At 42.8% G+C, this 20,971-nt stretch overlaps 1 long non-coding RNA gene across 1 annotated transcript; it reads right to left on the minus strand.

The window, feature by feature from the left end:
* Positions 1-10,831: 10,831 nt before the first annotated feature.
* On the minus strand, positions 10,832-20,733 carry LOC124256243. Its single transcript, XR_006892861.1, has 3 exons — positions 20,607-20,733; positions 18,294-18,296; positions 10,832-10,843 (listed from the first exon to the last, which is right to left on the minus strand). It is a non-coding gene; the product is annotated as an uncharacterized LOC124256243 (long non-coding RNA).
* Positions 20,734-20,971: the final 238 nt, after the last annotated feature.

Here is a 20,971-nt window from a genome sequence, read left to right on the forward strand (position 1 = left end):
TCGTTTGAAGAGTGAGTTAGTTTAGTTTTACGCCGCACTCATCAATATTCCAGCAATATATATATGGCGGCGGTCTGTAAATATTCGAGTCTGCACCAGACAATCCAGTGATCAACAGCATGAGCATCGATCTGCGCAATTGGGACATGTGTCAACCAAGTCAGTGAGCCTGGCCACCCGATCCCGTTTGTCGTCTCTTTCGACAAGCATGGGTTACTGAAGATCAATATTCTAACCCGGACCTTCACGGGTCGTTTTAAGATGGACTGGGCTAATGTTCGCTTGATACTTAAAGCTGTTCAGACAGGTCGTTAAACAGCGCCCGAATCTTTCACAGTGCTATAGTCTGTAAAGACATAGTAAATATAGTGATAGTAAAGGAATTCAGACGTTAAAAATGTTTATCACGGAGAGTAGTTGCATTGGAGCTTGGCAGCTTGTCACCAGTAGTGACAATATGGCAGGTAAGGTCCTCGCGTTACTTCATGCAATGAACCATTATTTATCTGTTGTTTAACGCCGAACTCAGTAATATTCCAGCGGTCTGTAAATAATTGAGTCTGGACCAGACAATCAAGTGATCAACTGCATGAACATCGATCTACGCGATAGGGATACCAGTCGCCTCTGTGGTTACGACAAGCATGGGTTGCTGAAGACCAATTGTAACGCCGGATCTTCACAGGTAGAACCATTATTTGACCTGGACTCGCTGTACAACACAGCGATTTCAGTGGTGAGACGACCGAACTCAGTCTTGGTGGTGGGCCATGCTGGACTGTAGAGGAATTTGAGCCTGTGTAGTGAGATGTAGAAATAAGAAATGAGAAATCAACAACTGGAAAAAAATATAGAAACGTGATTCTTTGGCTTGAAAAATAGAAAGATTCCATGGATTGTGTGTTAATATAACTCCCAACCTTAGTTTAGTCGTAGACTAAATTATATTTGCTTGTAATGTGTCCCTGACTGTAGTGGTGAAGGGGCCTCTACTGACTGTGATTTAGATGACACTCAACAGAGTGATGTCCCATAAATATCACGAATGTAGTGGGACACCAGAAATGAACCTAACAAAACGTTTACCGCATTAATACACGCTGCTGTTTAGAAAGTGTTTAGACCCACTCAGCCACCTGGCTGGGCTTAGTAATGACGCCTGAAAATGGAAGAAGGACAACTGATAGTCAAGATATTGGACTTGGCATCGGAGGTACGCTAAAACGACTGACTGTAGTGGTCCCACCACCCTTGGCCCTAATACCGATCTGAATCGTTAACACGCGTAGTTCACTGTTTCTGTAGTAATGACGCCCTGGGTGTTCTGACCTGGTAGTAATGAGACTGTAGGGGCCTAGACTGACATGACACTGTAGTGGTGAGGACCTGGCTGGGCTGTAGTTTTCTGTAAGCTTTGGGGAGAGGCTAAGATAGTCGTAAGTGCCTGGCTACTGTATTAATATTAACTTTACGACCATCTTGGCGCAAAAGAGAGTGAGGACCTGGCTTCGTAAAATTTAGACACCTGACCTGTGGTCCAGGGCTGTAGTAATGACGCCTGACTGTAGTGGTGAGGATCTGGCTGGCTGCTGTAGTAATGACGCCTGACTGTAGTGGTGAGGACCTCGCTGGGATGTAGTAATGACGCCTGACTGTAGTGGTGAGGACCTCGCTGGGCTGTAGTAATGACGCCTGACTGTAGTGGTGAGGACCTCTGGCTGGGCTGTAGTAATGACGCCTGACTGTAGTGGTGAAGACCTGGCTGGGCTGTAGTAATGACGCCTGACTGTAGTGGTGAGGACCTGGCTGGGCTGTAGTAATGACGCCTGACTGTAGTAGTGAGGACCTGGCTGGCTGATGACGCCTGACTGTAGTAATGACGCCTAGTGACGCCTGACTGTGACGCCTGACCGTAGTGGTGAGGACCTGGCTGGGACTGTAGTAATGACGCCTGACTGTAGTGGCTGAGGACTGTGAGGACCCAGCTGGACTGTAGTAATGACGCCTGACTGTAGTGGTGAGGACCTGGCTGGGACTGTAGTAATGACGCCTGACTGTAGTGGTGAGGGCCTGGCTAGGCTGTAGTAATGACGCCTGACTGTAGTGGTGAGGACCTGGCTGGGCTGTAGTAATGACGCCTGACTGTAGTGGTGAGGACCTGGCTGGGCTGCAGTAATGACGCCTGACTGTAGTGGTGAAGACCTGGCTGGGCTGTAGTAATGACGCCTGACTGTAGTGGTGAAGACTGTAGTCGTGAAGACCTGGCTGGACTGTAGTAATGACGCCTGACTGTAGTGGTGAGGACCTGGCTGGACTGTAGTAATGACGCCTGACTGTAGTGGTGAGGACCTGGCTGGGCTGTAGTAATGACGCCTGACTGTAGTGGTGAGGACCTAGCTGGGCTGTAGTAATGACGCCTGGACTGTAGTAATGACGCCTGACTGTGAGGACCTGGCTGGACTGTAGTAATGACGCCCTGACTGTAGTGGTGAGGACCTGGCTGGGCTGTAGTAATGACGCCTGACTGTAATGACGCCTGACTGTAGTAGGTAAGGACCTGGCTCGGCTGTAGTAATGACGCCTGACTGTAGTGGTGAGGACTAGACGTGTTCTACATCACACCCAGCGACCTTCAGCGATATTGCTAAAACACATCCATCCAGCGATGAAACCCGAACGGCAATCTTCCAACGGTCCTCAGTATGAAAAGGAAATACAGATGTAAATGGTAAAGGTCGCGTTGACCTGCGGTGACCTGCGATGACCTGCAGTGTAAATGTTTAAACCCGTGTGTGGCTGCAGAACCTATCATGTCGGGAAACACTACAACTGGTTGTCTTTCTGTAAGTACGCATGTGAATACAAGCAGATAGAGCACAAGGAGGGGGCCGGTTTGCCTGGAGATAGGAAATATATGGAGATCTAATTGGGCCCAGAGCTGCCAAATGGGCTTCGAACCCACACCCATGACGCCTTCAGATATCGCTATTCACTAAGTGTCTTGATATCGTGTTACAGGGCTGTGTAATGTTGCTGTGGGGAAAGCACTGTTTCTGTTGAATCTCGAGTTAAGGGAAGCAGTGGCGGATCCGCGCGCGCGTGCGTGCGTGCGTGCGTGCGTGCGTGTGTGTGTGTGTGTGTGTGTTGTGTGTGTGTTCGGTGGTTGGGTGTTGGGGGTGGTGGTGTGTGTTTGGGTTTGGGTTGGTTGGGTCAGGGGGTTCGATGCATGTCATCTTATCACAATTGGGGCGGTGGGGTAGCGTAGTGGGTAAAGAGTTCGCTTTCACGCCGTAGGCCCGGGTTCGATTCCCCTCGTGGCACCCATTTCTGGTGTCCCCCAGCGTGATATGCTGGAATATTGATATAAGCGGCGTAAAATCAAACTCACTCACTCACTCACTCTTAGCCCAAATGGGTAGATCGATGCTAATAAGTCACTGGAAAGTTTGGTCCAGACTCGAGTATATACAGACTGCTGAAAAGTTGCCGAGTACGGCGTAAAATCATAAACAAACAATAATTTACTCATCTCATAAGACATGTAACAGACATGTAATATGCTGGTCTAAACTGGTCTCCACACACAACTGTCTATCAAACACAATACAAATACTCTGTTATTAAAGATTCGGTGGAAGTATTCTAGTAGTTAAAGCGTTCGCTCGTCACTCTTAAGATCCGAGTTCGATTCCCCACATGGGTAGAATGTGTGCAGCCCATTTCTGGTGTCTCCTGTCCTGGCGTTACCGGGATGTTAATCGCGGCGTAAAACCATATTCACCCCTTCCATCCTAGACAAACCACCCAGGTTAAGCACCGAGGTCCAACTGAATAGAAAAACAATGGCTCTTTGCAAGATACCACCCCGACATTTACGAAGATATCAGGACGCCAGTACAAGAGGGTCTGTTTAGTGTTGCTTCACTGCGGAAGGGTTGTGGCCTGCGTCTGCCACGTGGACGACAGACAACCACAACATGGTGGGCATAATGTTCTCTTGACCTGGCATCGAGGGGCGGCCATTGCTAATAGGGAGTGGATCAGTTTATCCGTGGACAAGGAGATTGCTGACAAAAATCTTAACACTTACATCACAAGTTCTATGTTCTATAGGTCAGCCTCTACTCTTGAAAACATGACCACGGTCCTTAGTGGCACAATGGTAATTAGAAATGGACAACTGAATTTGGGATGTTAAACGTTTGCCCAAGTCAGTCATCTCGTAATATTCAATGGAACAATCACCATTAGTAAAACTATAAACGTCATTTTTTGTTTTTTAAAAACCCTGAAATACACTTAATGTCAATATAGGAGCACTGGTTATGATACACATCACGTGATATTTTATCGTCTTTGTCGTTAATGTCTTCAGGCTGAGCGTATTTCTCTTTGATGTTCGCGAGAGTAGGTGTCTATTTCAAGAACACGTGCCACGCTGTCGGTGCGAAGGTGCAATATGAATAAATATGTTTGTATACGTTAATTAAGACCTCGTGTCTAATGTCTCCCACACATGCCTGCAGTGACAGAACAGGGATCAGAGGAAACATCGAGATTGGTGGAACAATAAGCTTGACACCGTCATTACACCTCTGTCAGTATCAAGACCTCCCGTCATAGCCTTCTATTTCGCAACATTCCAGCCCTTTCACTTTATCAGCTGCCGACGGACCCTGTATGTATATATGTATGTATGTATGTATGTGTGTGTGTGTGTGTGTGTGTGTGTGTGTGTGTGTGTGTGTGTGTGTGTGTGTGTGTGTGTGTGTGTGTGTGTGTACGTATGTACGTATGTATGTATTGTTTTGCTTACGCCACACTCAGCAATATTCCAGCTATATGGAGGCGGTCTGTAAATAATCGAGACAAGACCAGAGAGTCCAGTGATCAACAGCATGAGCATCGATCTACGCAACTGGGATAACCAAGTCAGCTAGCCTGACCACCTGATCCTGTTAGTCGCCTCTTACGACAAGCATGGGTTACTGAAGAATCGAACCCTGATCTTCGACGTGACGAGTGAACGCTTTAACTACTAGGAAACCCCTCCGCGCCTTTACCAAGAAGTACCTTTCAATATCGGTAGGTAAGATGCGACCGTGGCTACCCACATTAACATTCGATACATATTCCCCTCTAAAACAAGGCCTTTGCACTTCGGAGAGTGAACGTCAAACAAAAGCTCTTTGCACTGGGTCAACGGAGAACTTGTTGAGCCGTATTCCTGTTTTTTCAGAGCTTGATGTGTTTTCCCGTTTGGCATTTGGTTGGAAAGTTACCACATGTTGAACACGTCCACAGATAATGATGTTGTGTACACAAGGTAGATAACATATCAAACTGTGGCTGATGCATGTCATTCCGCGTGAACAGAAATAAAACAAGATGCCAGCTAGAGAAGAACTTCTTCTGTTACTGAATTTGTATATGAACCAAACGGATGCACTATATACTCTGCCTTGCTCAACGCCGCAATCAGCATTAGTCCAGCTTTATCACGTCGACCTGTAAATATGCGAATGAGTCAGCCAGTCAGTTTAGTTTTACGCCGCTTTTAGCAACATTCAAGTAATATCACGGCGGGGGACACCACAAATGGGTTTCACACATTGTACCCATATTGGGAAACAAACCAGGTCTTCAGCGTGACGAGTGAACGCTTTAACCACTAAGCTACCCTACCGCCCCGTGGCCATTAATTGCTTGCAAGACCAACCATCGACATCATTAGGTTACGATGTGAAGCACCCACATATATGAGATCTATATAATTACGATAGTTACATACCCGTGAAGATCCGGGCTAGAATTGGTCTTCAGTAACCCATGCTTGTCATAAGATCGGGGGGGGTAGGGCTCGCTGACTTGGCAGGTCATTGTATCCCAATTGCATAGATCGATGCTCATGCCGTCGATCACAGGATTGTATTGTCCGACTGGAATGTTTACAGACCTCTGTCATATAGCAGGACTATTGCTGAGTGCTGCGTTAAACAATAAACAAACAAACAAACAAAAGGATCGTTACATAGACACAGGTAGCACTCTTGTGGAGATCTCCCCATGGGACGTCCGAATTGTTGTGCTAGCTGACAGGTGAGGATGGGGTGGTCACGAACTGTGTATTGCCTGTCATCGTGTCATAGCACACCGACGGTGTTATTCGCTGTTCGTGCTACCCACATCATGATTGTATGGCCAGAGTTATAGCATCCTCGATAATCTCCAGGGTATACGTTCCGATAAATCTCCACGAAACCCTGAATGCATCTACGGCTCGAGCTGATGATTAAATTACCTCCCTTTGCTGGCTCCGCATTCTCACAGTAGCCAATCAGATAAGTCGCCGTTACAACCGAGCTTGCCAGTGTCAACAAAGATAGCGGTCGCAGCCGCGAAAGTTTGTTCGCAGTGAGACTCAGATTTGGGGGGAAAACATACAGACATATTGACAGGTCTGAAATCTTAAAGACATATATGCAAAAACTCTTTCTACCTCTTTCAGAGTACCCCTGCAACAATATATTATTGTGTTGTCAAGTTTAATCGGTTAGATAATTTAAAAAGCGAAAGTGAGTTCTGATTGGTACGCTCTACTTCTCAGGGTAGACATCTGATTTGATAAAAAGCCGAGGGAGGAAATAAAATCATCAGCTCGAGTCGTAGATGCATCCAGGGTATAGTGGAGATTTATTGGAACGTATACCCTGGAGATTATCGAGGATGGAGTTATAGTAGGCCACCGCTGAAATATTGATAACAAAGTAAAACAACATTCCTCCTACCTTCCTTCTCTAGGAAGACAAATTAAAAACTCAGGTCATTCAGCACCCACAGGTTGTATGTTGTTTGCTGATAGCTGCAAAATTGACCCTAGGCTGGATAGTGCAAGACCATTATCCATCCCTGTACACAGCAAACAAACAGTTGATGCGCATTTTCAATTTCTTTCCCCTGATTTTCTTCAGCTATAACAATGTTTCCACAGCCATTGCCACCTGTTGATACTCGTAGTGTGGGGGACCCTAAAGGGCACGGCCCCTGTTACATTCTGCCCTGACCCAGGGGACTCTAGAGTGGTCTTCCAGGATGCCCTCCATACCTGCCGTAAGAACGTCTAAAGTGATCACCGAGAGGTTATAAGAGGTCAGGGGCGGTGCTTGGGTAGCCTTGTGGTTAAAGCGTTCGCTCGTCACGCCGAAGATCGACCCGGGTTCGATTTCCCACATAGGTACAATATATTAAGTCCATTGTCCCCCGCCGTGATATTGCTGGAATATTGCTAAAAGCGGTGTAAAAATAAACTCACTCACTTACTCACTATAAGAGGTCACTTACTCACTGTCGTGATGATGTTAACAAATGATTTCAAACTCAACACCATTCAACATCTCCCTGTCGGGATGTTAACAGGTAGTATAAAAACCCAACACCACTCATCCACTTAATATTGGCGACTTACTGATCTGAACGGACGCTTATCTGATGATTGCAAACGGGACTTATTGATCTGAACAGACGCTTATCTGATGATTGCAAACGAGACTTATTGATCTGAACAGACGCTTATCTGATGATTGCAAACGAGACATTGATCTGAACGGACGCTTATCTGATGATTGCAAAGGAATCCCTTTTGCGCAGATCGATGATTGTGATGCCAGTCACCTGATTGTCTGCTTCAAACTCGATCATGTTCAGACCACTGTCTTCACTTGAGTATGCAAACCATGCACGCTACAAACATTTCGACCGGAGCTGTAATTCTCCTCACTTGTACCGAACTTGTATGTTATGAGTTTAACATATGACAACAAAGCAGTGAGAGAAGACTTAACTAAAATGTACACCAGTATTCGGTCATTAGCACCTCGTCTTCCTGCAATCACTACTTCTCAAGATGGCGTCACACTACATGCAGATGTCCGGCGGCCGTCTCCCGGCGGTTTGACTGTAGCGGTGTACAGGCTATTTGTGAATGGGCGATTTTTTACTGGCGTCTTGAGGGGTTGTTTCAGGTTGTACATTAAGTTGTGTCGGTAACTGAAGCCACTTTACAGTCTCCATTAATCATCTATGACTACACATGATGATGAAGCGTTGATGAGGTAGGGATGCCCTTGTTTTGTCATCACCAGCATCTATTTATACAACGCAAACATGAATGCTATATTTGTCCTCCCACAGATAAATATTTAACTTATGTGATATATGTGTCTTAGTTAAGTGCGTTATTCGGTTTGTGTGTTTCGGTTTGTTTTTAGTTTAGAAATACACTCGTATGGTTTGTTTATGAAGGTAAACCTCCCTATTTGCCGGCAAAGTGACGATGTGACTTACAGTCTTAGCTCATTTATAAGCAATCTTAATTTTATGGAAATAAATACATTTACTAAAACATTATTCATAATCTAATAACTACGAACTGTTTCGAAATAATTAGATCATGAATTATCCATCTTTGTAATGTGAAACATGTGCATTAAACCTACGCAATCACACAAGTATTTGATGGAGTGAAAAATATTCAAAACAAAAAATGTTTACAGCTAACAAAAAAATCTTCATATTTGTAAATATTGCTTTTATGGTTAATCGATCAATTCCATTTTTTGTATTTCGAAATGTATCGTATGTAAGATTTTAGCAGGTCATGGGGAGTACCAAATACACGATAACTCAGCAATCTGAAATAATTATCAACCTTGACATACCATCTAATAATCTCCAGGTTTATTTTAGCACAGCATGACTCAATCAGTTGTTAAATGCGTACGGCTCTAAGAACGTGCCTTCTACACTCGCCTAGCTCACTGTTAAACACGTATATGGTTTAAGCGTTGACCCTTTCCACATTGTCTTTTTTCCTTTCCGTGGTTTCTTTGAGTATGGCAGAAAGAGTGAAACTTAAACAACTAATGTTTTGCTTTAGAATCTTGCTGTAAAATCCCTCTTCAATGAGAGAAACGAAAATCAGTTACAACAATACTGGCCCTTAATCCTGGGCGTTGGGCGTGACCCTTGAACTTTATTCTAAAATGTTTCGCAAAACGATCAAATGCGCCGACAGTACTTCGTCAGGCGCTAAAGTACAATTTTAGCATCATGACGTCACACTGTATTGACGTCACTACGCCATTCTCGTCTGCCCCCTCGTTAGCAATTAAATTAAAACGTACCCTTGGTAACCGACGTCACGATGCATGTCAGCTGTCATCTCCTCGCACAGTCTTCTAAGGTAAACTAGTCTGTAGCATCCCGTTTCTTGGTTTGCAGTTTCTTCACTAGGATAACATCACTGGTGGGAACATTGCGTTTATGCTTTTGAACGGATAAAATGTCTCAGCTCGACTCACAATTAAACGTTCGCGATGTTTACAGTCCCACAATGCATCCGTGGAATGTCGCGTTACTAGTCAGCCTCAACAAGATACATAAGTTGATCTAAATTACTTGCCTGTTAGCCCATTGTATACGCTCATTACGGTGTCTGTCAGTCAAAATTGGTCCAACGTAAAGACGTCAAGCATGGGTCCCTGTAGCGTGTAGACGGCGTCGCACGGTGTCAGCGCTGATGACCCCACGTCGACCTTGAACTATTGCAGCAGTCCTGGCAGTCGGCAGCGTTTGATCGCGGATATGGTCAAGGACAATATGGCGATCCTGACGGAGTCTCGTGACACGTTATTGTCAAGGTCGTGGAAGGTCACGGGTGCTGCTCGTCTGCTGATGTCGTCTATGATGCCTAACGATGGTGGAGTGGCCAAATCCAAGTTGTCGAGCAATATCCCTGCTGCTGGTGCCAACCTGAATCATGCCTACCGCACGTTCTCTTTCGTGAGGTGTTAACCTCGGCATCTCTGTCCTCGTTTCACAATCGTTCGTGAAGCAATGAGAATTGTTTCTTATACACCTGCTTTTAATGTCACAGTCAGCATGATTTCAGAATGAAATTCGCGCTTTTTTCATAGCGTGGCAATATGTTGATGCGTTTTGGAATTAAGAGTCATACAGTGAACAGGAATTTGTTTCTAAAGCATTTTTTCAACTGGACATGCCCTACGACTTCATGTTAGTTATATTCATTGATCATTGTCATGCTGAAAACCATCTTGATGAAATATGGACAATTTTAGACTGGTGCATTTTTAATGCTGGTGAGTATATTATAGCTATAAACGTTATAATACAGGTAGTCTGTCGTACAGACCCTGAAGTAAATATATACAAGAAAGCCCACGCAAGTCTAGAAAATGTGGCAAGTCTAGATTTCCTCAGCTTCAGCCTCTGAAAATGAAGAAAGTCTCAGGACTCCTTTTCATTATATTTTATTTTTTTTACTATGAACTCTTTTTCAGTAAAATATGTTCATTTCAGAGACTAGTTGTTAGTCTATAATACAGGGTACTTCCGGGTATTTCTTTAACCCCACCACTACGCTTGCTCTTCAGCTTTAGCTCTACAGATATGCGACATACACGTACCAATGTGTTTTTGTCGCTTTCCCATCTGAATTGTCGGTCAACATGGAAAACATTCAGAAGAAAAACAAAACAAAAATAAGACAAAATTACCAACTTTATAAACATTACTAGGGTGAAACATTGCAGATTTAAGGTCCATAACAATATAACTATGCATCAAATATGTCATCATAAAATAACCACTCTTCTTTTTTAATTAGCCACTATCAAACATGGAGGTACACTTGCTTTGCATGGCGCATTATGTACTGCGTAGCGTTGTTAGCTGTTTGATATGCGGTTCATTAACTGGTTCAGCTGAAGCCACTCTGTGTAACTCGATATCAACTATTGTTTGAAGTTTACTTGAATTGTTTCTCTTACGCCCACACAGCTGCCAGGCCCTATATAAGTATCCGTTTTAATACTACTTCACGCTATGACAGCCCCGACCTTAGACTTGCACAAGTCTCTTAAGTAATAATTAATAGTATAAATGAAATATAAATAACAGACTAGTGTCCTTAGAGTACAGACAGACTCCATGTTCCTGCGCTATACGCTCCAATGATCTGCTTTGAAGCGCAAACTACACTCACTTTTACCAAAAATATCGCAAAACGTTTATATATCATGCAAAGCACATTTCTGCACTACAAGTTGAAGTTGTCTATATTGCAAAGCCAGCTCAATCCGCTCAACCAGACTAACACGAAGTTGGTGTACATTGCAAGGCAGGCCACACACGTCCATTTCAGATAGTGTGGCACTCTCCGCTCACCAATAGACAAATACAACTCAACACACATCACAAGTAATTAACTGCCATTCAACGAAACAGGTTTTCCTACTTACACCAACGACACACAGACATCGAGTTACAATGCTCGGAAGCTTTACAAATGACTCATCCAAAATATCCGGAAGAAAACATTAGTGAACCTATGTTCAAGATTTGTTTGAAGGCTGGAAATAACTCGCTGTGAAATTTGGCATTATCTCACGTCAAAACAACGTTAGTCAAAGAATAACTGAAATGTTTAACAACATCAGGTGAAAATAACGAAAGTTTGAAAGTGAGAACCCAAGTTTGAAGTAAGTTGCACAAAGTGTTGGAAACATTGCCAAAAGTATGAACTGATGGCGAGGGCGAGATGTTCCAGCATTGCAAACGAGTTGACATTTTCGGGATTGCAAATGGTTTTGGCTTAACCCCTAGTAAGATCTTACCACGGTGTTGTTACGTGTAACACAGTAAACCAAGGTAAGACGAGACCTTGCTCCCTTTCCTTGTTGTGTTGTGTGGTGGACCTGTTGCTTGGATGTATTGTACAGGTTGCATAGCGTTTACTTCGAACTCAGAATGTCGCTGTTTTTGTGGCCGATATATACATTGGTTACATTCCCATTGTTGTTGTTCAATTCCTAAAGACAATATAAAAACGTATTGTCACTAACAGTATGATAATTCCTTAAGTTGTGGAACCTAAGAAAAACATCGACTTTGAAAATTGCAGGTCACGAAGGCATATAGCTTCATTTTGCTATTTAGTCATTGTGAGCATGCATACGTTCGTAAATATCGAATCATATAAGAAATATTCTTTGGCGAAAAATAATGAAAGTTCTCAATTTCAGAATGAAATGATAAAGAATATTTAGTTTTCATACATGAACTCTTATCCAACATTTTCGGTCAAGTACTAATCTTTGTTCCTCGCTGGCACATGGCACACTGCTTGTTTATTAATATTAATCCTGCAATACTCGATTGCTATATGTATCATAACGACATGTTAGAAACAGTGAGTTGAATGAATATATGTCGATGCGAAAGTGGCTGTGTAGCTGTGACGCCACATACGTTGATATAAATAAGTCATGGAACTTAGAGTATTCAAAGTCATTTATGCACAAGAGCTGCAAAAGGTCAACGTCACAATATGGTCACGTATTACGTCTGTGATGCGCATTTGTGTTCCCTATGCCGCTCAAAAAAAGTAAAGGGTCGAGCCTAATTAAATTAATAAGGACAGATCCCTGAAATGATACTTGAATGTTATCCCCCAATGACTGTACTATAAAATGTTAATGTCTATATCAGTATCTATCGTTATCCTCTCTTAAGGTGTGAGGTTAATCGGTTGTATTTTCAAAAATGGCTTAATGTCACTATCGTGTCTCAGCTTACCCTATCAAAACATGCACATGTATCATTTTCCAACAAGGTATTTGAAGGATTAATTTCAACGATACAAAATGTAGATAAAATGCTATCAAGTCCTCAAAGAGCCCGCGGTCGCGACAAAGCTATGCAAGAGATGGTGTCTCAGGAGGAACCTTGTCTGAGGCCACTGTTCTTAATAGGATCAGGTGCCAGTTCAGCGTTCACCTGATGCTCGTGAAACATACCCGAGTAGACACAAGCCATTTATCATTGAGGAACTGAAGATATTTGAGAAACACTACCACGTATTGCCTGTCTCAGTACATGAAACATGTATTTATCAGTGACGAGGGTGACTGCAGTAAAAGTAGCAGGTGTCTGCATGAATCCCCGTTACAATGCATTACAGTCCAGGAGGTTTTGGTGTAGAATAGCTCCCAGCATGCTTGGTTTGTAATATCACTATATGTGAGGTGTGATTACCGCCACAGTATTTCGGTTATATCATGGCATGTGGGGTGAATGTGGGAGGAAAGCCCACGGTAATGCGGGTCTTATAGATACGCTTATCTCTTTGGTGAAAACACGGGTAAGGTGTGGACAACCCTAAAATCATAATCAGGGCGGACCGGTCCACGATTCCAAAGCACGATCATAGTTTCGTCACGACTAACTGACGCGTCTTTAACAGCCAACAACTGCGCCTTGCACGACTGGACCACAGTCCATGAACTACATTATTTTCCCTACTGCTAAGCCCTCTCTGCAATGGGCCCTAAATGAAGCAAGTCTAGATTTCCCCAGGTTCAGGAATCTTCCAACTGACTAGGGCTTCTTTTCAATTTAAAAGGGTTTAGTTGTTACTATCATATTCAGAGACTGAGCGTTAGTCTAGACTGGGAGAGACTGGACCCGTGCCTCAGATGCGCCATTGAGTCCGACATCGTGGACCACCCTTTATGCTGTCAATAACTGAGTTGTGCTCGGCATTAATGGGAACAACAAGGACTGGTCGGCTCGGAGTCAGTGTAATGTGTCTAATGTAGTATGTCAGTGGGCTAGCACTATAACACCAGCTTCAGTCTGGGCTAGTACAAGCAGCCGCACATACACATACACACGCATGCACGTCGTCATATGAGCGAAATATTCTCAAGCACGACGTTAAACCCAATTTCACCTAACCTCCAGTCTGTCGTACAGACCCTGAAGCAAATATATCCAAGAAAGCCCACGCAAGTCTAGAAAATGTGGCAAGTCTAGATTTCCTCAGCTTCTGAAAATGAAGAAAGTCTCAGGGCTCCTTTTCATTATATATATATTTTTTTTCTATGAACTTTTTTCAGTAAAATATGTTCATTTCAGAGACTAATTGTTAGTCTACCTCACCTCCTACAGGATGTCTTGATAGTGGAACTGTGGTGTTAGATACGGTGTAAAACAACACCCACACTCATATAACCTGATTATTTGATTGAAAGGGCATACTGTCTTGAGGTGATTATTGTGCAATAGTATTGTATTGTTTGCATGAAACGTGTTGGGAAGAGCTTATGTTGTATTTGAGAAGGGCTATTTTGTTTTCAGAGGACAGGTTTGTACCGAAAGTTGTTACTACGATTATTCTCTGAAATGTTCCGATGTTAAAGCCAAAAACTTCCATTCTGGACATGTAAGTCATATGGGTTTAAGCGGGATTAACCCTCTCAGATACATCGCTTTGTATTTAGAGAATTTCAGATAAATGGTAGTGCAACTGATATCCCAACATTTGCAAAATTACGAGGCTACTCTGACAGCATATATGAATAGCTAAATATCGATGTCTTAAAGGTTCACTGTCAGTATCTATTAAAGGCATATTACTTTCAAACACCGATGTTTTGAACTTAAAGTAAACTTTTGTCCCACTGCATTCTTTATTTAATCATCAACCGGGGTTAGAATTCCGCAACCCATGCTTGTTGTAAGAGGCGACTAACGGAATCGGGAAGTCAGTCTTGCTGACTTGGTTGACACATTTCATCGTATCACATTTCTATAGATCAATGCTCTAGCTGTTCATCGCTGGATTGTCTGGTCCAGAATCGATTATTTACAGACAGGATTCATATCGCTGGAATATTGCTGAGAGCAGCGTTAAAGAACAAACACATTATTTAGTCATTATTTACGGTTATGTTGAACCTCGGATAATTCGAAGTATATACGAAGGTTCTTTCAACGCAGCGAGTAGGGTAGCCTAGTGGTTAAAGGATTCGCTCGTCACGCCGAAGACCCGGGTTCGATTCCCCACATGAGTACAATGTGTAAAGCCCATTTCTGGTGTTTCCCCGCCGTGATATTGCTGGAATATTGATAAACGCGGCGTAAAACTAAACTCACTCACTAAACACAACGGTGTTGGAATTTACCTTTGAGACCGAATATTCTGTTCAGCCTGGTTGAAGGTCAACCTATGTTTAAGGTCAACCAGTATGTCCAACTGTATCGTGTACAATTAACTTTAAACAAGCCCCAGTCGTTGTATATCGAGACAACTGAGTTCGACTCAATGACGATTCATTGTATTCATTGTTTATTCTACACTTTGCTTTTTCCAGCAATTCTTCCGCAAAACCAAAATTGATAAAAGTTTGACCTTATCTACCATCATGCCCAGCCCTGGCGATATTGGTCCATGTGTTTGTCTACCAACGGTCAAATACTTGTTTAACTAGTTCAAAGTCCAATCCTGGGTTCAGAGATCTGGTTAACTTTACAGATCGATTCTGGTCAGAGCAAGTTCTGCTCTCATACCACCTTAACCTTTCTCACCCTATGGGACACGTGTTCTCAATGTACAACAACCGTTCTCTGCTCACGGCCCATAAAACTAGAATCCGTTGTCTGTCGAAATTCCCCTAAGACATTAATTATTCGAATTCCGTGAAGCGAGATGTATTTTGATTAGATTTAAGGATATGGCTGTCGGAATGGAGAGCCATACGACAAAAGGTACGGAATGTGACTTTAGCAGCTGGCGACAGGCCATCAGTGACCAAGGTAAATAAACATGGCGCGGTTCGATTAGAACCCAGGCAACTCTACACCTCACGGCGTCCATCACATCGCATGACAGAAAAATGGTCTGCTCGTAAATTCTAAATGTGTCTCTCGTATCTGAACATCAGACATCAGCACCCTCGATATACCCCATGACGTCAATGAAGGAAGAATGTGTCTTGCCGTATTAATCCTCAATAGTCAAACAATCAGTATTTCTTTTTTTGAGTCGGTGGGTCGAATTTATGCGCCCCCCCTGTCCTCCCCTGTCAAAATTCACATGTAGTGTTTGCCCGTAACCCTGAGAAGCTACAGGCCCTAAGGACCCAGAACCATAAAAGTTTGTGGTTTCTGATCAGAATGGGTAGGCCCTATATCTTTATATGGAAATAAAACTCTTAGATATTGGCGATGAAAAATCTGTCGTCCATAAGGACCTGCAGAAACCAAAAGCTATGGGTCCGAGTGGTTTTCAGTCGGCTTCGGGCCTTAGGACCGACGTTAATTTCGAGCGCTGTTCACATATAGCTATGTGTGAGGATAATTACTGTAACCTATGGTTATAACGAACTCGAAGGGACCACTATGATCAGTTCGTTATAACCGTAGTTCAACTAAAATATATAGCATGTGGCCAGGACCAGAGTTCGTTATATCCGTCTGTTCGTTATAAGAGTGTTCGTTATAACCGTAGTTCGACTAAAATTAGAGATTACATACATTTAGGATAGAACCGGCGAAGATCCGGGTTAGAATGAACCTTCAGTAACCCATGTTTGTCATGAGAGGCGACTAACGGGATCGGGTGGTCAGGCTCGCTGACTTGGTTGACACATGTCATCGGTTCCGAATTGCGCAGATCGATGTTCATGCTGTTGATCACTGGATTGTGTGGTCCAGACTCGATTGTTTACAGACCGCCACCACATAGCTGGAATATTGCAGAATGCGGCGTAAAACTAAACTCACTTATTTAGGATAGAATTGCACAATATATTGTAAAGCGGTAAACAAATACATGAACATTCAAAATGCAGTCTCAGCTCAATGGGAAATATCTTTTGCCATAATCTGGTTCAGTAGATGATAAACTCTGTTCTTTAAGTCGTTTCTTCAACACATGTGAGCTGCTTGGCACGTATCCGACTATGTTACTGTACCTGAATAAAGTAAATCAGCCGTGACCCCATGTGTGAGTGGGTACGTTGACAGTGACCCGAAGACGTTTTGTCTTGATGGCACTGTGACATCAACAGGTCATACTTTGTCCGGGGCGGTGACGTAGCCTAGTGGTTATGGTTCTCTCGAAAAGCCGAAGACCAGGGTTCGATTCCCCACATAGGTACAATGTGTGAAGTCCATTTCTGGTGTAACCTGCCGTGATATTGCTGAAATATTGCTAAAAGCGGCGTAAAACCACATACTCACTCTCTCGTTTTCTTTGTCCATGCCGCCATATGGCTGGAATATTGCTGAGTGCGGCGTAAAACTAAACTCACTCTTTGTCCAGTCATCACTGGCGACAACGTCCACTGAGGTCATTTATGCAACTTTGTCCAAGAATCTATAATTGTAAATATTGTTAATTTTGAACTGAAAATGCCAAACTGTGACACAGACGGAATTGCCATGACCTATCGGGACTAGTATATATACACGTATCAGTTTCAAACTGTATGTGTACCTCTTCTTCCTACCCTGCTTCTCACCGAGGAAGTACACAGGGAAGGAATTAACATGCCTTGAACCTGTTCACTATAAATACCTTGCATTTCTACCACAAACAACCAGTGCAACTGGAAAGATGTCTAACGCTGCAAGGAGTGTTCTTTACTCACAGCACAGCTGTTCCGTTTTGTTCCCTACTTTGAAGCCCTCTCAAATCCCCCTCCACCCCCATCTAAGACCCTCCCCCCAGACACACACACGTCTCAGGTGCTAAGTCCCACTAACAAACCCACCAAGCATATCGAAGTAATTAGTCACTGCAGCGTTAGGCGTTACAAGGTCCGACAGGAAGTACCAAGTGTTTGAAGTGTTGGGAATATGCGGCAATAGAGAAACGGTGTGGGGTATAATTATACACACGTTACACCATAAGTTTATGTATGTGCATGTGTGGTGAGATGCACATCCAGTCTTCATTAGAAGCTCACCCGTGGGAACGAATGGCCTGAATGTAAGTCCCCGGCAAGCTTGTTGGATGAGGCAACGAAAATGATTTGGTTGAGGTCATGTCATAGCATCATGACGTCAAAATTGAGTGATCATAACGTGGATCACTGGATAGTCTGGTCCAGACTTGATTACATACAGATCTTTGACATACAGGTGGAATATTGCTGACTGTGGCGACATACAAAGAAACAAGATATTAGAATGTTATATGTTTCTGAACTGTTCCGATGTAACAAGGACAAGGAAATTCATTAACAGCTAAATTATTCATCTGATATAATAGAGCGCTCACTTGGGGCTACAATGTAGTAATCGATAAAAGGATATAGAATGATGATATGGTAACAATAATGGTGATCATGATGATAGCGAAGACAATGACAAAGATGATGTCGATGACGATGACGACCGTTATAATAACAGAGTCCCTCACTCACACACTTTACTTCCCTCTCTCGTTTTTCTGTCTTGGGTCTTTCGTTGTGGATTGCTTTCAAGGTTCCTATGGATATGAGCCCAACATGGATAAGGGCGGTGGGATAGCCTAACGGTTAAAGCGTTGGCTCGTCACGCCGAAGACCCGGGTTCGAATCCCCACATGGGTACAATGTGTGAAGCCCATTTCTGGTGTCCCCCGCCATGATGTTGCTGGAATATTGCTGAAAGCGGCGTAAAACCAAACTCAGTCAGTCAGTCAGTCCTCTGGATAAATGTATATGAACAGTTGTAGTCAAACCGATTAAATAGCAGAACCTCCACCTGGTTAATTCTACTCCCAATCTGATTACTTGCAGATATACTCAAGTTACCACGACGAGTGAACTATCTGTGATTTTAAAACTACAGGATCATCACAGGTCACCAATTCATAATATCCAATGTATAGACGTCTTGAAAGACGAGTATCACTGGTTTAAATGTTGAATATTGCTGTATCACCTAAAAATATTTTTTTAGTAAAATCGCAAAAGAAATATTTCTCATCTATTCATGTCTGTGTCTAAGTCACCTGCACTCTCTGTGCCACCCTGCCCCACCTAGACTAGCATCTAGTCTCCAAAATGAACATATTTTACAGAAAAAACCAGTTCCTAAATCATGATCATAAAATATAATAAAGAGGAGCAGAGACTTTCTACAGCTAGTCTCCGAAATGAACATATTTTACACAAAAACCCCAGTTTATTAAATAATGATAATAAAATGTAATAAAGAGGAGCCCAGATACTTTCTTCATTTATCAGAAAACTGAAACTGTGGAAATCTAGACTTGCCACATAATCTAGACTTGCATGGGCTTTCTTGGATTTGTTTGTTTCAGGGTCTGTATGACAGACTATGCCCCACCCTGGGATGGCGCGCACTCCAATCCTAGTTATCCCAACACTGTGACCCTCCATTCTTCAACATGTACATATCAAACTCGCTTTCGTCAATATCTGGCTGTAGGGCGCGGGTCGCGCGTTGTGAATTACTGAAGACATTTACATAGCATAACCTACACGTGTCTATTGCAGCATGGTGTGCCCTCGCCACCAGATACGATATTGCTTCCACCATTTCCTATATTTACAGAGTCCTGACTTCCTGACATCGGCAGCTCCCGAGATTCTCAGACTTGTTTCTATAAACGATCACATTGTTTACAATCCAACAATTACGTATGACTTACCCCAGCGTAAACATGGCCGACACGTCTGGGGTAGTGGTGTGAAGTCGGCCTGTAGCGTACATTTACCGCGATGTATGTAAAGTCTGAGAGCTATTTACATGCTGAGGTGGCAACTTTGTGTGATAGTCGTAATAACATGTTCTGTCTTTCTCGGAGTCGAATCACTGAATAGACGAAGCCGTGGCGAAGCTGTATGTACGATAATCTTGCACACAAAGTTAAAACCTATTTACCTCACGTATGTATGGTCTGAGAGCCGGGTTAGGTGTAGACGTCATCAGTGACGGGTGTGAATGGCACGGACACAGATAGCTTAACCTAATAATTGGTGTCTGTAGATTCACATCGGTGATGGACCGATTAGGAAACGTTTTGTAAAGAAAGAAGCGAAATGGGTACTTACAGCTCTCCATACATCAATATAATGGCGTTTTTACTCACTCCAACGTAGTTATAAAGGTCAGTTCTCAAACAACCGTTCTACTCGGAGATTCTGGCCCACACTTTGCCTCTACGAAGCACATACACCCAGTCTCTTCAGAGAGATCTAGTTACCCGACTAGGGCATCCACAAACTATCATTTTTCATTATTCACAACTCGTTTTTTAATAAATCATTATGGTGGCCGGGTTGGTGTCGCATTTCCCCCAATAGCAACAGGGTATGGGAACTCTGCTGTTGGTCTTGAAATGCAGTCAAACCAGTACATTGATTATCAAATTCCTCAGAAATTCTAACACTAATCACATATATTAAAGTGAGCAAACTCAAAAAATGATTTTTGATAAATGAAATGACAATATCTGCTGGCAGCCACAATATGACAATTTGGGCATTTTTCTTATTGATTATAAAAGTCATTGTAAAGTGTACTACTGATTTCAGTATTAATTTACTACAGGTTATGATTTTGATAAAAATAATACAAAAAATCTAATATAAAAATAAATAAAAAATATTTACACTACGCAGTAGGCTTAGATATGCAGTACATCTATTGTATACACGTAATATATAATTTCAGAATACGTAATATAATTCCAGTAGACCGCCCGTCAGCCAATCAGATCGCCAAACGGTTCAATTTCAGATAAAGCTTTAACTGATCAATCAGGATTTTATGATGCTGTACGAGGCAGGTACAAGAATAGATCGATGTTGTTGCATCCTGTGATATGAATGTGATACTAGTCTCTATGAAATAAACATACTTTCATTTACATGAAATGTTAGTCTTGTTACTGAAAAACGATTTACTGATTTGAAGAACAGGATCCACGTCCCAAAAGATTAAAGCATTACCTGATATGACATAGCCTTACCACAAAGATCGAAGGTTGTTTTGTACGTATCCCTGGTGCTTTATGTGTTATGCAAGCGCCAGTGAATCGTCTCCTTGTTTGACGTAATGTCCAATGAAATGCACTATATTTAAGATGCTA

This window comes from Haliotis rubra, unplaced genomic scaffold, assembly GCF_003918875.1.
Source record: "Haliotis rubra isolate DU_JTF1 unplaced genomic scaffold, ASM391887v1 Scf620, whole genome shotgun sequence".
Classification (NCBI taxonomy): Eukaryota; Metazoa; Mollusca; class Gastropoda; order Lepetellida; family Haliotidae; genus Haliotis; species Haliotis rubra.